Raw genomic sequence first — 17,000 nt, 5'->3', positions numbered from 1 at the left:
ATCGTCATCGAACGTTAAGCGTGCGGACCCTAGGTGTTGGGGATATACCCCGCGGTATGACCCGGCCGGGAGTATGACCCGGCCGGGCTTGACGCTTCATCGTAACCTGCCGGAAGATTGGCAACTCATGAGCCTGGCGACTTAATGATGGCCCCGACGGCGGGTCAGACGGATGACAAGGGCCCAAGGCCCAGTAGGCCGGGACGTGTTATTATGGGCCGTCTTAAGACGGAAGGCATGAGGAATATTTCCTTTACGAGGAAGCAAGACCCGTACTTGTATCCGACTTGTAATAGAGAATAAGTTAGTTCTAATCCTACTAGGATTCTACATGTAAAGCCGCCTCTCCAACTTATATAAGGAGGGGCAGGGCACCCCAAAGAGGGACAAGCAACAAGAAACAATCTCTAGGGCTAGACACAAAGAGCCGGCTTACCGGCGACTCTCTCATGAGCATAATGAGACCTAGCCACAAACAACATGTAGGGCTATTACCGGATGATGTTTCCCGGGGCCCGAAGCTGTCTAAATCCTTGTCTTGTGTTGCGTCTCTCGATTCGATCCAACCCCTCTCAAGCTACCACATAGATGCGCTGGCCTCGCGACTAAGTCCTGACACTAAGGACATCTGCCGTGACAATTCCACGACAGTTGGCGCCCACCGTGGGGCCTGCGCACGGTGGTGTTGAGTTCTTGAAGGGATCTCTTTCAGGGATCGAGAAATTACAACCTGCCGGATCAGTAAGAGCCGGCGTGGAAGAATTCACGTCAACTACGAAGTTCATCAGTCAAGATTGAAGAAATTTTCAGCAGCGGCGTATACAAGATTGAGCATAAAAGTTTAGGGTTGCGTCTGTGCTGCACGCTGTTTTTTCTGTCGCAGTGACGATGGAAGCTTCCGTAGCAAATTCAACATATGCCCTGTGGCTCGTGTTCTGATCGAAACACGCAAATCCGATCTGCCAAGGGATACAGAGACAAGACTCGAGTTGATCTGATCTTATTACTACTGCTCCTACTTCCTATGGTAAAGCGTCGACCATTGCTGTATATTTGTACTCCATACATAATCTGTTGCCGGATCAAGTACCGAGACAGACAACGATCTGCTGATGCTATTTTCTGGCACGAAGACTAAATCAAATCGCAGCGGTCATCCAGTCCTAATTACGTCATGAGACGGCTCAAACAATAAGTTCATCAATTGTAATGGCCACTGAGTAAAGTTACCAAGTGGGAGTACAAAGTTGGATCAGAGAAAAGAAGCACTTCGAGTTGGATCGTAACTTGGCTACCAAATCCGACTGCTAGTCCTCCAATCTTCAGGAGAAGAGCAGGGCTATAGATAGACCATGTTCGGTCTGAGTTCCAAAAAAAAAAGGGACGCTGTACGCGCTGCCGCGGAGCATCTACGTATGTACGATAGCAGTCAAGTCGCAAGCAGCATCCATGTTCTCTAGCGGCAGCTGGCTCCATGCGCGGAAGTCATGAAATCCCACATGGATTTGTCCCTACGCAAAGGAATCAAGTGATTGAGAGAAAACTACGCAATCATGTACATATACACAGTACATCCAATCCAACCTCCACCGAAGATGCATGGATACGAGGTTAAAACCAAATCAGTTACAACGCTGCTTACACGACGGGAACTGGACCAGGCTACAGGATTTGGTCTCCGCCTCGGTCTTTGCCGGCGCTTCTCCGGGCAGCCCCGACTGTATGGTCTTTTCAACGAGTTGCCTCGCCCTGCGCGTGAGTCGCCCACGCCTTTCTTTCTTACGGCCTCTACTGCAAGCCGGCCTCGGCCGGCCGCTGCTGTCCGTCTTCGAGACCTCCGTCTCCGCCCGCCTCGGCCGTAGCGGGGCCGAGCTGCCGCCTATTGTCGCCTCTGCTAAGGCCCGTGGCCTCGCCTCGCTCTCCGCCCGCAGTGGCCCTGCCTGCGCCCCGCCGCGGCCGGCTCCGCGTCGCCGCTGGGATCTCCGCCTTTGCTGAGGCTTCCGAGCGGCCGCGCCCCCACCGCGAGTCACCCTTGCCAGCGCGGCCCGACCTCCGTGCGCCCCTTCAAGTCGCCTCCGCCGGCTCAGTCGCCGGCCTTTACTGCGAGCTACCGTCGCGCTGGCCTCTCCTCGTGAGAGGCCTCGCCTCGAGCTGGCTCTGCTGCTTCCCTGTACCACTGTTTCCTGAAAAGTCAAAGCAGTCAGGTGTTTAAAAAAAAGAAAAAGAAAAGGAGGGGGCCTTATAGAGCTCATAAGAGAAAGACAAACAATGGCTGATCATCAGATTTCTCTGTTTGCATCGGATGGGCTGTACATCACGAGGATATGTACGGATGCTAAAGGCGGATCTTCTGGGGTCTGAACAAATCAGCTTAATCTACATCAACCTGCCGGAGCCGCGTTGAGCCGCCCTTGCCGCTTTGAGCCGCCGGAACTATATCGAGTCGCTGGTCTGCCTGAGCCACCTCTGTCGCGATAAACGAATCATCCGTCGTCCAAACAAATCAGGTGATATCCATCCAAGTTTGTTTTATTAGCACATGTTATTTTTGTCAAAGAACAAGTTTATCTTTGCCTTGGTCTGCAATATTCTTTATGTAGGGCAATTATTTATGACAAAAAGTGATATTATACCGTGGAGATGGAGGCACCCCAACATCTTTTGGCACAGGTGGCCGTCGTTACTCAACGGACTCCCGCACCGGCTTACAACGCCGTGGCCGTCTCTCGCGACCACGCCGGCTTACAACAAGGGGGACAACTTGCCCGTCCGCACCGGTTTACAACGGCCACGGCCGGTTCATCTGTCTGTGCCGCCTCAGATGTTGCGGTCGTCTTTACCGTCCGTCTCTCACGGCCTGGTCTACATCAACACACCGGGCCGCACCTGTCTGCATGAGCTGTTTATTGGGTATGAGCAAGTCACTGCTTGGGTAGCCCGGTTTTCCTCCAACAAATTGGAGGCAAGTTATCATGTCTTATCAGCCGCCGTCTGCACTGGATGGCTCAATGGGTAGGTGCACAAGTCGCCGCCACTACGGTTTGGTTAACTTCAAACAGCCAGTTGGAAGGAACCATTGGCCGAGTTGCTGACACGGCTCATACAGGATCATTTATAACCCGCCGCAGTCACCTCAACCTTCTGTGGATTCACATCGCGCTATCAACACCAATGATATACACCTTATGCTATGGTCAATATGGAGAATCTCAAAGCCAACTTCTCGAGTCGTCTTGAGACTCGGGGGCTACAATGATATGACTCAGCAGCATTGGTCGGTTTCAATGCATTCAAGAGCTCCGGGTCATTGGAGGGAAAAAATAACCCGGTCCCGGAGGCTACCGCCATATTGGTAAAAAGTTTAAAGGCCGTCAGAAAATTTCGGGCTTAAAAAGAAGGATTCCGGTTTAGATCCGGCTCAAGAGACTTGACATCTCCCACAAAGCACTGAAGCTCTTAAATATCCGGTTTAAAATCCGGTTCAAGGGAAATTTATCTGCCACAAAGTTTTGAAGCTCTCAAATCCGGTTCAAGGTAAATTTGTTTATCACAAAGCTTTGAAACTCTCAATATCCGGTTTTTCCGGTTCAAAAAGAATTTATCTCTCGCAAAAGTTCGAGTTCTCAGGAAAAATTAAAGGGACCAAAAAGAGTCTGTTACAAAGCACAACCCAAACATAGGTACCCTGCTTTAATGACCATTCGGAGCTGATCGTATTCGAATTTAGCTTAACCCTTTAGGTGTGACCCTGATCGTATTCGAATCAGATTCGTTAAATATTCTCATGATCACTAGGGGGCTTCCTGTTCAAACATAGGTCGTATTCGAACCAAAGAGAACATAGATGTCGGTACCCTCTTGATCGGCACACTGCCGAGCTCACTAGGGGGCTTCTTGATCGTATTTGAATCATAGATCAACCCCTTTTGGGAACCGACGTGGATCGTATTCGAATCAGCGTCGTTAAACAACTCTCAAGGTCATTTGGGGGCTTCCTGTTCAAACATAGGTCGTATTCGAACCAACGAGAACATAACTGTCGGTACCCTCTTGATCGGCAACGCCAAAGCCATTGGGGGCTATATGATCGTATTCGAATCTTAGCTTAACCCCTTTGGGACGGTTTTCCGATCGTATTCGAATCAGAAGCCTCAATTTTTTTGAAGTCTCTTTTTGCAAACAATTTTTGGATTTTATTTGAAGCTCTTTTGATCATATCTAAAGTGTATATGAGTGGTTGCTATTTAACCCGGTTTGACTTTGGATGATAAGTCGCCATCATATGACAATCATAAACATTTGGAAGTCATGATTTCTAAAGATTGGGTTATCACCCGTACTGCACAGGTCACATAAACCGGCAGTGAAAATTCAATATCACAGGTATAATATTATTATTATAGTTATGTTTCAAAGTTATGATTCATAACAGGCTTATCTGTGACTCCTTGTTACACAACAATGGTTATATGTGAGATATTATGACCCGCCCTGCGGTAAACCGCCAAGGGATCTTGTGATCTAATTATGTGCAGGATAAGACTACATTTGGGTGGTTACCCGCTCTGGTTTTTGACGTTAAGTCGCCAGGGCGTATGTTGTTTAAACTTTGCAGGATTTACAGAGCTATGACTTACATAAATGATTAAATTCAAGCCCATCATCATAGATTAAAATTGGTGTCTCAAAAGGGTTATCAATTCTTGATTTTCTCAAAGGCTATAAGCCGCCGGGTTGTACAAATTCCGGCTTACAATGGAGGCGTATTAAATCGCCATCGGCCAAGAGCCGCCGGGTATTTAAACTCCGGATTGACTTATCAACAGATGAGGTATTCAAAGTCGCTTTGGCGCAATGGCTATTATTTTATCAATGGATATGATTTATTCTATAATAGAAAGAATAGTCCCGAGTCGCTGCAGGTTTACGACCCGGCACTTGGGGGCTACATTATTTAAATTGAGATCACATCAAATATGCAAGTCCCATGTCACTGCCAGCATGCACCATGGCACTTGGGGGCTAATGTCAAGACATTTTTTTCTCAACTTATTGAAGACCCGACTCATCACATTGTAATGAGCCGGCACTTGGGGGCTACCAATTGCTCCTATCGAAAATTCAAGGTACAGAAGCCTTAATCTATTATATTGAAAGATCCACTACTCAGTTGGTAGAGTACAAAGCTCTTAACCTTGTGGACGTGGGTTCAAGCCCCATGGTGGAGATTACATCATATGTTGTTATTATCAATGAAGCATATACAAAGTCCCAGCTCGGTAATATCTTACTAACCCAGCCCTTGGGGGCTACACGTTGCTAGTCAAGTTTACATGATCATATTTACAAAATCCCTGCTCATTATTATATAATGACCCGGCCCTTAGGGGCTACACTGGTTGAAGTTTTTATGAGCATAAGGCAATTACAAGTCCCAGGTTGCTGCACGCATGACAACCCGGCATTTGGGGGCTACATATGTGGAATATTCAGTTTATGACTAATGATTGAGATGAATAACCCGGTTTTCTTCAAGGTTGCAACACTTATATTGAAGCAAGTCTTAAGTTATCACTATGTTCTCCTCTTAAGACTTGGGGGCTACAGGTGATATGCATATAAGGGAGAAAAAATCTTTAAATTCTCAGTTTGGAGCAGACCAGATTGACCCGTGTTTGCAACAAGCATGACCCGGTGTCACCAATAATAATGACCCGGCGTCGGCAACAGTTATGACCCGGTGTTATCAATATTTACAAGACGGTAATTTTGGCAATTATAACTAGCCAGCCTCTACATCTTTAAACTGGCGGATCACCAGATGAATCTTGAGTCTAAGATGTTTATTAAGCCGGAGTTTTGGAAACCGACTCAAATGGATTATTTCTTATAATATTTCTCTACAAGAGCCAATGTCAGCAAATTGGTTATGAAGCTGGCCTATTGACCTGGATTTTTTAGAAGAAGTGCCTGGATTTTTTGCATTGGCAAGGTTTGGACATATCTACATTTGCTATAAGATCTTGAGTATGCATCCAGGAGGAAATGACAAGGACTTAAAGATGATCAGGTGCCGGTTCAGGAAAATATTTAACCTGGTGCACAACCTATCAAGTTTGTTCTTGTGTTTATTTTACAGGATCAGTTTAACATGGATAAATCCAAATTAAACTGGGGGCTAATGTCGGGGATATACCCCGCGGTATGACCCGGCCGGGAGTATGACCCGGCCGGACTTGACGCTTCATCGTAACCCGCCGGAAGATTGGGAACTCATGAGCCTGGCGACTTAATGATGGCCCCGACGGCGGGTCAGACGGATGACAAGGGCCCAAGGCCCAGTAGGCGGGGACGTGTTATTATGGGCCGGCTTAAGACGGAAGGCATGAGGAATATTTCCTTTACGAGGAAGCAAGACCCGTACTTGTATCCGACTTGTAATAGAGAATAAGTTAGTTCTAATCCTACTAGGACTCTACATGTAAAGCCGCCTCTCCAACTTATATAAGGAGGGGCAGGGCACACCAAAGAGGGACAAGCAACAAGAAACAATCTCTAGGGCTAGACATAAAGAGCCGGCTTACCGGCGACTCTCTCATGAGCATAATGAGACCTAGCCACAAACAACATGTAGGGCTATTACCGGATGATGTTTCCCGGGGCCCGAAGCTGTCTAAATCCTTGTCTTGTGTTGCGTCTCTCGATTCCACCCAACCCCTCTCAAGCGACCACATTGATGCGCTGGCCTCGCGACTAAGTCCTGACACTAAGGACATCTGCCGTGACAATTCCACGACACTACGGGTTCGGGAACTATGTAGACATGACCGAGACACATCTCCGATCAATAACCAACAGCGGAACCTGGATGCTCATATTGGTTACTACATATTCTTCAAAGATCTTTATCCGTCAAACCGCAATAACAACATACGTTATTCCCTTTGTCATCGGTATGTTACTTACCCGAGATTCAATCGTCGGTATCATCATACCTAGCTCAATCTTGTTACCGGCAAGTCTCTTTACTCGTTCCATAATGCATCATCCCATAACTAACTCATTAGTCACATTGCTTGCAAGGCTTATAGTGATGTGCATTACCGAGAGGGCCCAGAGATACATCTCCCATACTGAAGAAACAAATGAAAAAAGAATGAAAGAGGAAAAAAAAATAAAAAAACCGAATAAAACCGAATAAAATAAAAGAAAATGGAGAAACGAAAAAAAAAGAAAACCTGTGAGAAACCAATTCTTTTCCTTCTAATATGTTCTGCCCAAGTAGCTTAATATGAATTAGATGTTGTCCTAGTGATTATTAGTGCGATAAAGCAATCTGGAGGTTAGTGTAACAAAAAGCAACCTAGGGGTTCCAGGCTCGCCACCTCCAGCCTCGGCCTTACAGCCCTTAGGCCGCCACACTTCATCAAGAATATAAAAAGGTTGATGAGCGCTTTTTCAGGAGCTTCACAACGATGTGGCACGCTCACAGCCACCTGCCCCGTGTCGCGCTCTGGGTATTCCCTTCGGATTTTTTTCCGCACGCGTTTTCGGCTTTTTAAAAGGTTTTTTTCTGTGTTTTCTACGTTTTGGTTTTTCAACGGTCTTCCTTAGATTTTGCGCGAAAAACGCGTTTTTTTACTTGCGCGAGAGGCACGGTTTTGCTTCCGCAAAAGGTAGAATTTGCTTTTGAGAGAGGCACAACCATGCCTCTCGGAAATGGAAAAAAACACTTTTTCTTTTTTTTGTTCTTCCGCGAGAGGCGCGGTTTTGCTTTCGCGAGAGGCACGCCCGTGCCTCTTAGAAATGAATAAAAACATGTTTTCTGTTTTTTTTTCTTTCGTCAGAGGCACAGTTTTGCTTCCGCGAGAGGCACGGTTTTGCTTCGCGACTCTCGGAAACGGGAAAAAACATGTTTTCTGTATTTTTGCTTCCGCGATAGGCGCGGTTTTGTTTTCGCGAGAGGCATGGTTATGATTTCGCGAGAGGCGCGGACGTGCCTCTTTTGGAAAGGAAAAAAACCATGCTCTCAGTTCGGCTTGTTCGTCCGGTTTTTTTTAATGAAAAAAGTTGTTAAAACCTATCAACATGGGATCTAGTTTTGAAGATCTGGCCGCGAGGAGTCAACGGTGAAAAACGGTTTGAGCTTTGAACACACGGTTTAAGAGATAAAACATTTTGAATAAACACATGTATGAAAAAAAGAAACACTCTCAGGTTGCGACAAGTGGCGCACACGCAATGCATCACTTGTCACAATCTGGAAAGATGGGAGTGATCTTTGTGAGAAGTACTTCTCAATTAGTGATTTCGTAAAAATAATGCCTCAAAAGAAATCAAGAACACCAAAAAGGAAAATCCTATTTGCCGCATTCTGCTGCAGATTGTCGTTGATTCGCACATAGGGAGCAATCAGCAATCGACATGGGCCGGCCCAATTATCTTTAAAGAACGGGCTACAGTATGTGCCGGTTTTAGCTACATTCTAGGAGGTTCCAGTTGGATTTTCCTTTCACTAGGAACCTTCTAGATGGTAAGGGAAGGTTCCTGAACCGGTTTTATGTCTTTTTCTGTTTCTTTTTCATTTTTTCTTTTCTATTATTTTTTCTTTTTCTTTCCTTTTTCGCTTTTTATTTTCTTTGTTGTTTTCCTTTCCTTCCTTTTTTAATTTAAATTTTACTTTTATTTTTCAACAAATCTTCAGAAATTTTGAAAAAGTTTGCATTTTTTTAAATCATTTTCTAAAAAGTTCCTGTTTCAAATTTTGTTCACAAACTCCAAAAAAGTTAGAATTTAAATATTTATTTTATACTTTACAAGAAATGTTCGAAAATTCCAAAAAATAGGATTTCTAATTTAAAAATGTTAGCATTTTAATTTTTGTTCACAAATTCGGAAAATATTGGGAAGTTCAAAAGATGTACCCACTTTCAAAATTTGTTTGCAAATTCAAAAATGTTCAAGTTTTCAAAAAAGATTCAAAATAACAAAAAAATTCCAGGGATCTCAACAAATGTTCGCCTTTGAATTTTTGTTCACAAATTTAATTTTTTTTCCGGAATTTCACTTTCCAAATATGTGCACGAATAAAAAAAAGCCATGTTTTCAGAATAAAAAATCTTTCTGTACAAAATCATGAGCAAAATGACCTTCTAGGTGTTAGCTTACTGGTCAACAAAGCTAGTGTTTGCTTTGAGACAATTATATAAATAATAGAACATTCGACATGGTACACAACTGTAGTATGAAGACAACATTAGGATAGAGAAATACACTACAAATTTAGACGAAGAGAAAATAAATTAACAACCTCTCAGAGAGCAAAACAAAATATTGGTTATCATCACCTTGTAGTACATTTGCGAAGCCTTGTAGTGCATTTGCCAATAGTCACCTCTCTGCATCAATAATAGAAATTGTACCTTAGTCCGCCTACTAGAAAATTGAGATATTACTTTTGAAGTTAATTGATATGTTAAATTCTGCAATAGCTTCGGTCAACAGGTAATTTTACTGGGCATGATAGTGCTTGTTAAAAAAAACTGCTACAACAAACTGCAACATTCCATTAGATTTAGTGTCGGTTCATTATACTAGTGTTAATCTCAATCTGGTCATTTCTGGTGCCAAGGAATCTAGATCAGTCCATGAAAGTTTGATAATTATGTGATTTGACCGACGCCGGGTCGAGGGCTAGGTGCTGAGCCTCGGGGGCCTTCGCAATCGGATCATCGCCAGGGATTGGCATGGGCAACTATCAATTCATTATTTTGGTAGTAATCTCGACGGGCTATAGCGCGTAGCTGGAACACCAGATGGGATTCACATGAGGCTTTTTACCCTGGTCCATGCCCTTACAGTGGACGCAAAACTCGAGAGAAGTCCATATTACAACCTTGAACTACCACTAAAGTCCAAAACAAAACCATGAACTATAAAACCGTCTAGTTTACAAGCCTCAACTTTCAAAACCGCACGAAAAACAACCCTCGAGTGGTTTTTGACGGTTTTTACTTGTTTTGACTAGTCAACATCCAAGTCAGTGACCAGTCGTCCGCCACATCATCATGTCCCATAGAACCCCCACTCTAGATTCTCACTCATCTCTCCCTCCCGCACCACATAAACATCATCACAATGGTAGGGTTTGTTTGTTGTCCGTGGAACTTCCCGGATTCCAACTAACACATCGATGAAACATTCCGTGAAACACACTGCAAGCCAAAATAAGTTCCAATACAATATAGTAAGAAGTACAGTTTCGTGCTTACACCACAATCCACAAAAGAAGGGAAAATTCTCTGAATTCCTCTCATGTGGCAACGTCATCTTTAGTGATCATCTCTTCCCATGTCACTCTGAGATCATCTTCAGTGTCAGATCGATCAGCCTCTTCGTTTGCATACACACAATATGGTTGGCATGGAATTCATCTCTTCCCGGCATCACTTCAACTAGAAGTTGGCGCCCCTCATGTGCAGCCATTTGTGTGCTTGTTTTTCCTCAAAGGGAATACATTCACATTTCATGTCATGATAATTAGTGATTCACATATACCATAACAGAAAACCAATGGACATAATTAGTTTTTCAGGTGAGTCTATGTATAGAGTTGTGACTGCCTGAGCACGAAGGCATAGCGAAGCCCAGAAAAGCTTCTGTCTAGGGAAAGTCCCACAACCTATCATATTTATCAACCATGGTGAATTGAATGACTAAACAATTGATGTTCATACTCTTATATTCTTATTTAGTGCAACTAAACATCACAAACCACAAGGTTAACTGGAATATTATAATCTAGCTCTCGGTAAAACATAAATGGTCATTAGCTCGTGCTAAAGTTAGGTTGTCGATTAGCATCAAGAAGAATAAAAGTAAGGTAGTTTCTTTTCTGATGAAGTCAAATACACACTAAAAAATAGGAAACAAAATATGCTTGGTTATGCCGTTGATATCATGAAACAATGGTCAAGAAGCTCCATGCAAAGTTGACACATTAGGTACCATATATAACGGAGCAAAATGTGGATAAACATGTCCTCGCAGCACCATTGACTAAATCATTTCTCTTGGATCCTATCTTTATTAATCCAGGTTATATAACTTGCTAAGCACCTTATGTATAATGAACCATTCAGAAAAGACATGCCTTTAAACAAGAAAAAAAGAGGAGAGTTAATTGTTGTCTACTTAGACTAGTGTTTCAACTTTTCCTTTAGAGTGTGTACAGCAAGAATAATTGGTTGCTACCATTCCACTATGAACCATATCTATTCGTCAGATGGTGCACTACAGGAAAACATGGCAATTGTCTAAATTATGTGGTCAATTATTATTGAGGCATGTAGATACTGTGCTAAGTTATGAAAGTGGGAAGAATAGGAAAACATACAAAAAATGTCAACACGCGATATATATCAAAATGGCCTTATGTTCATCCCCTTCATTTTTATGAGCTTTTAGACAATCCAATTTCATGTGAGGTTGCTTCCATGTTGACTGCATTTTTTTCAATTGCTTAAAGGAGATATCCTTTCACTTTCTAGGTAAAATCAAGCACATAAATTATCACGTGAACACATTTTCCCAATTCTCTCTAGTAATAATCTCAGGTAACCTATGCTTAGAGTATATACTTGCTCCATGTTCAAAACTGACCCAAAAAAATTTTAGGCATGTCCATGAAGAGACTAAGTTGTTTTTGTACAATAATAAGTGTGAAACAATAGATCCTCTAATAGACATTTGTTCAACTCTAAATAAAACAAATTCTTTTTGTACAAAATCATGAGCAACATAACTTTCTAGGTCATCGCTTACTGGTCAACAAAGCTGGTGTTTTTTTTACTGTACACAGTAGGGAAAATCCCCACTGTATTTTTTTAATAAAAAGGCCCCAAATGGCAGGCCTTAGAGCATCTCTAGCAGACCCCGCATAAATGCTCAAACCCGCAAAACTTTTGCATTTTACAGTTTTGGGCGAAAAAAGTGTCCAGAACAGAAACCGTAAAAATGGTCCAACCCGTAAAATTTTTAAGGGCCACCGCAAATGCACACCCGAAACCCTTATCTTTGGAGGTTGGAAGGCCGAATCTAGGGGACCCCGTATACCGGTCAAACCTCGTCGGAGCAAACACGCCGCCGCGGAGTTTGCCGGAATCCGCCCTAAACTCGCCGGAATTTATCACCGCACATCGGAAAAGGCCGCTAGACGCCGCAATCGATCACCACCGGTTCGAACTGGACGAGCTCGATATCGTCGTGGCCTCCCATGACCTCAGCCTGGCTGCCGGAATCCTCCCGACGCGGCAGGCCAAGGGGCACGGCTCGCCTGGCAATAGAGCAAGGCGCGGACGACGGAGGCGACGGGGCGTGGCCGGCAAGGCTAGGCGTGGACGACGGAGGCGACGGCGCGTGGCCGGCAAGGCCGGGCGCGACCGACGCGGTGATGGGGCGCGATCGGTAGGGACGGGGCGCAACCGATGGGCGATGGGGCGCGGCCGACGGGCGACGGGGCATGTCCTGCGGACGATGGGGCGCGGCCGACGGGGTTGGGCGCGGCCGGTGTGGCCGGCGCGGCCGGCTGGACGAAGGGGCGGCAACTGCCGGACAAGAGGAAGGAGCTTTTTATTCCTGTTTTACAGATTGTTTTACCGTATCTGTTCGGCCGCGCTAGTTTTCAACCCGCAAACGCGATCTTCGTGAAACTGCAAACGCGTTTTGCGGGTCAAGTTTTTGCGGGGTCTGCTAGAGTTGCTCTTACAGGATTGAGGTATGCCAACAGAACAAAAAAAGGACCTGAAAGAAAATAAAATAAAAGATAGCTAAAGGGGTAAACAAAGAGACAGATAAAAACATAAGAAAAGAAAAATGCAAGAAAATTATAACACAGAGTCCAGCCATGATTGATACAGGGTGGGGTATTTTTTCTCTTCATTCTGAATTTTAACAAATTGAGCTCCATGAAGTAGGTGTCCTTCCATCTTTGAAATGAGGGGGGGGGGGATTTGCTGGAATATCCAGTTGTTTCTTGTTATCTAGATGGCCCATGAAGCTGGAATGATGATGTCCATAGCAAAAAGCAATGCCAGACTCTGCTTCATATCTTCAATGGTCTGTAAAACTGACAGAGCTACATTTCTGTTGGGGCAAACAAAGTTCCAACAAAAAGTAGAAAAAGGGCATCCCTAGAATAGGTGAAATTATGTTTCTTCCTATTGACAGTCCATCACAACACAGTTGTATGTGTCTAAATGAAATGTTTTCCTTCTGAGTAGGTTTCTTATGTTTACTTTTTCATGGAGTACCATCCAGAAAAAAACTTTGTGCTTGAGTTGACATGATGTGTTCCAAACCCACTGAAAGTGGGGTGGTACAATTTTAACTCCAATCATGCAGTTATATGCTTTTGAAGAAGAGAAATTAGCAGACCCCATAAATAGCCCCAGGTTGTTGGGTAACGTAGCAATAATTCAAAATTTTCCTACGTGTCACCAAGATCAATCTAGGAGATGCTAGCAACGAGAGAGAGGGAGTGCATCTTCATACCCTTGAAGATCGCTAAGCGGAAGCGTTACAAGAACGCGGTTGATGGAGTCGTACTCGCAGCGATTCAAATCGCGGAAGATCCGATCTAGCGCTGAACGGGCGGCGCCTCCGCGTTCTACACACGTAAAGCCCGGGACGTCTCCTCCTTCTTGATCCAGCAAGGGGAGAGGACAAGTTGAGGGAGAACTCCAGCAGCACGACGGTGTGGTGGCAATGGAGCTCGTGGTTCTCTGGCAGAGCTTCGCTAAGCACTACGGAGGAGGAGGAGATGTATGAGGAGGGAGGGCTGCGCCAGCGAAGAGGTGTGGCTGCCCTCCCACCCCTCCACTATATATAGGGGAAGGGGAGAGGGGGAGGCGCCCTAGGGTTTCCCCTAGGGGGCGGCGGCCAAGCAGATTGGATCTCCCTAGGGAAAATCCTAGGGAGACTTGCACCCCAAGCCAAGCAGGTGGAGGCTTGCCTCCCAAGCCAGGTGGAGGCGCCCCACCTCCCCAAGTAACGTGGGAAAGGGTGTGGGGGGCGCACCACCCCTTAGTGGGCTGGTTTGCCCCTTCCCCTTTGGCCCATGAGGCCCTCCAACACTTGCCGGGGCTCCCGAAACACCTTTCGGTCATGCTGGCCATAGCCTGGTACCCCCGGAACACTTCCGGACTCCAATACCCTTCGTCCAATATATCGATCTTCACCGCCGGACCATTCCGGAACTCCTCATGATGTCCGGGATCTCATCCGGGACTCCGAACAACCTTCGGTAACCACATACTATTTCCCATAACAACTCTAGCGTCACCGAACCTTAAGTGTGTAGACCCTACGGGTTCGGGAACCATGCAGACATGACCGAGACACCTCTCCGGCCAATAACCAATAGCGGGATCTGGATACCCATATTGTCTCCCACATGTTCCACGATGATCTCATCGGATGAACCACGATGTCGGGGATTCAATCAATCCCGTATACAATTCCCTTTGTCTATCGGCATGTTGCTTGCCCCAGATTCGATCGTCGGCATCCCAATACCTCATTCAATCTTGTTACCGGCAAGTCTCTTTACTCGTTCCGTAATGCATGATCCCGTGGCTAACTCCTTAGTCACATTGAGCTCATTATGATGATGCATTACCGAGTGGGCCCAGAGATACCTCTCCGTCATACAGAGTGACAAATCCCAGTCTCGATTCGTGCCAACCCAACAGACACTTTCGGAGATACCTGTAGTGCACATTCATAGCCACCCAGTTACGTTGTGACGTTTGGTACACCCAAAGCATTCCTACGGTATCCGGGAGTTGCACAATCTCATGGTCTAAGGAAACGATACTTGACATTAGAAAAGCTCTTAGCAAACGAACTACACGATCTTGTGCTATGCTTAGGATTGGGTCTTGTCCATCACGTCATTCTCCTAATGATGTGATCCCGTTATCAATGACATCCAATGTCCATGGTCAGGAAACCATAACCATCTATTGATCAACGAGCTAGTCAACTAGAGGCTTACTAGGGGCATGTTGTGGTCTATGTATTCACACATGTATTACGGTTTCCAGTTAATACAATTATAGCATGAACAATAGACAATTATCATGAACAAGGAAATACAATAATAACCATTTTATTATTGCCTCTAGGGCATATTTCCAACACAGGTATCATTACAATCCCTGTATTCAGATGATGTAACCTCCTCACAAATGATCTCAAGTTGCTAGAATTCCTCATAAGCTTTTGTAGACAGGGGTAGGTGAAACTGGTCTTCCAAATATTCCAAAAGTTGATAGCTTCCTGAACTGATAATAGAGTATTCTTTGTAAAAGAGAATAAGTGAGGCATGCCTTGAAATAGACATGTAGAGTGCCATTGATCATTCCAAAATAGAGCAGATTTCTCATCACCAATATTGCATATGGCCATGGATTTGAATAAGTCAAGCAGTTTCAAATTTGCCTTCCACCACAAAGAACCAACCATGTTCTGACGAGGCAACAAGCCATTACTGTAATAAGTTTCCCAAATCAAATTTACCCATGGAATGTTGTGTTTGTTAAAGAATTTGTACAAGTTTTTCAGCAAAAGAGCTAGTGTTTGTTTAGATAATTATATAAATAATAGAAGTTTCGAAGCGGTACACAATTGTAGTATGAAGACAACATTAGGATAGAGATATACACTAAAAATTTAGACGAGGAGAAAGGAAATTAACAACCTCTCAGAGAGCGAAACAACATGTTGATTATCATCACCTTGTAGTGCATTTGCCAATAGTCACCTCTCTGCATCAATAATAGAAATTGTACCTTAGCCCACCTACCAGAAAAATGAGCTATTTGTTTTTAAGTTAATTTCTGCAATAGCTTGGATCAACAAGCAATTTTACTAGGCATGATAGTGCTTGTTATAAAAAATGCTACAACAAACTGCAACATTCCATGAACGTTAGTATCAGTTCATTATACCAGTGTTAATCTCAGTCTGGTCCTTTTAGGTGCCAAGGAATCTAGACCGGTCCATGAAAGTTAGATAGTTATGCGACTTGGCCGACGCCGGTTGGGCTCGATGGAGTTTACAATTCATCATGTATGGTTTCTAGGTGATCATGATCCTCCTATAGGCCGACATGCGACTGGTCCAGGGCTAGGTGCTGAGCCTCGGGGGCCTTCGTGTCGGATCATCGCCAGGGATTGGCGTGTGCAACTGTCGGTTCATTAATCTCGACGGGGTATAGCGTGTAGCCAGAACACCAGATGGGATTCACATGAGGCTTTTTACCCAGGTCCATGCCCTTACAGTGGACATAAAACTCAAGAAAGAGTCCATATTACAACCTTGAACTACCACTAATTTTTTTTAAAAAATCATGAACTACAAAAAACCATCTAGTTTACAAGCCGCAACTTTCAAAACCGGACAAAAAACAACCCCGGCTTGTTTTTGACAGTTTTTAATTATTTTGACTAGTCAACATCCAAGTCAGCGTCCAGTCATCCACCACATCATCATGTCCCACATCACCAAGCCATAGCCACCACCGTCTCCTCCTGTCGTGCCAATGTTGGGGAACACAGTAATTTCAAAAAACTTCCTATGCACACGCAAGATCTATCATGGTGATGCATAGCAACGAGAGGGGAGAGTGTTGTCTACGTACCCTCATCGTTTAGTATATTGCTATTGCTTTCTTCATGACTTATACATGTTCCTATGAGTATGAGATTATGCAACTCCCGAATACCGGAGGAACACTTTGTGTGGTACCAAACGTCACAACGTAACTGGGTGATTATAAAGGTGCTCTATAGGTGTTTTCGATGGTACTTGTTGAGTTGGCATAGATCGAGATTAGGATTTGTTACTACGATTGTCGGAGAGGCATCTCTGGGCCCTCTAGGTAATGCACATCACTATAAGCCTTGCAAGCAATGTGACTAATGAGTTAGGTGCGGGAT

This window comes from Triticum aestivum, chromosome 7D (assembly GCF_018294505.1).
Source record: "Triticum aestivum cultivar Chinese Spring chromosome 7D, IWGSC CS RefSeq v2.1, whole genome shotgun sequence".
Lineage (NCBI taxonomy): Eukaryota > Viridiplantae > Streptophyta > Magnoliopsida > Poales > Poaceae > Triticum > Triticum aestivum.
Note: the sequence above shows the minus strand (reverse complement) of the source record.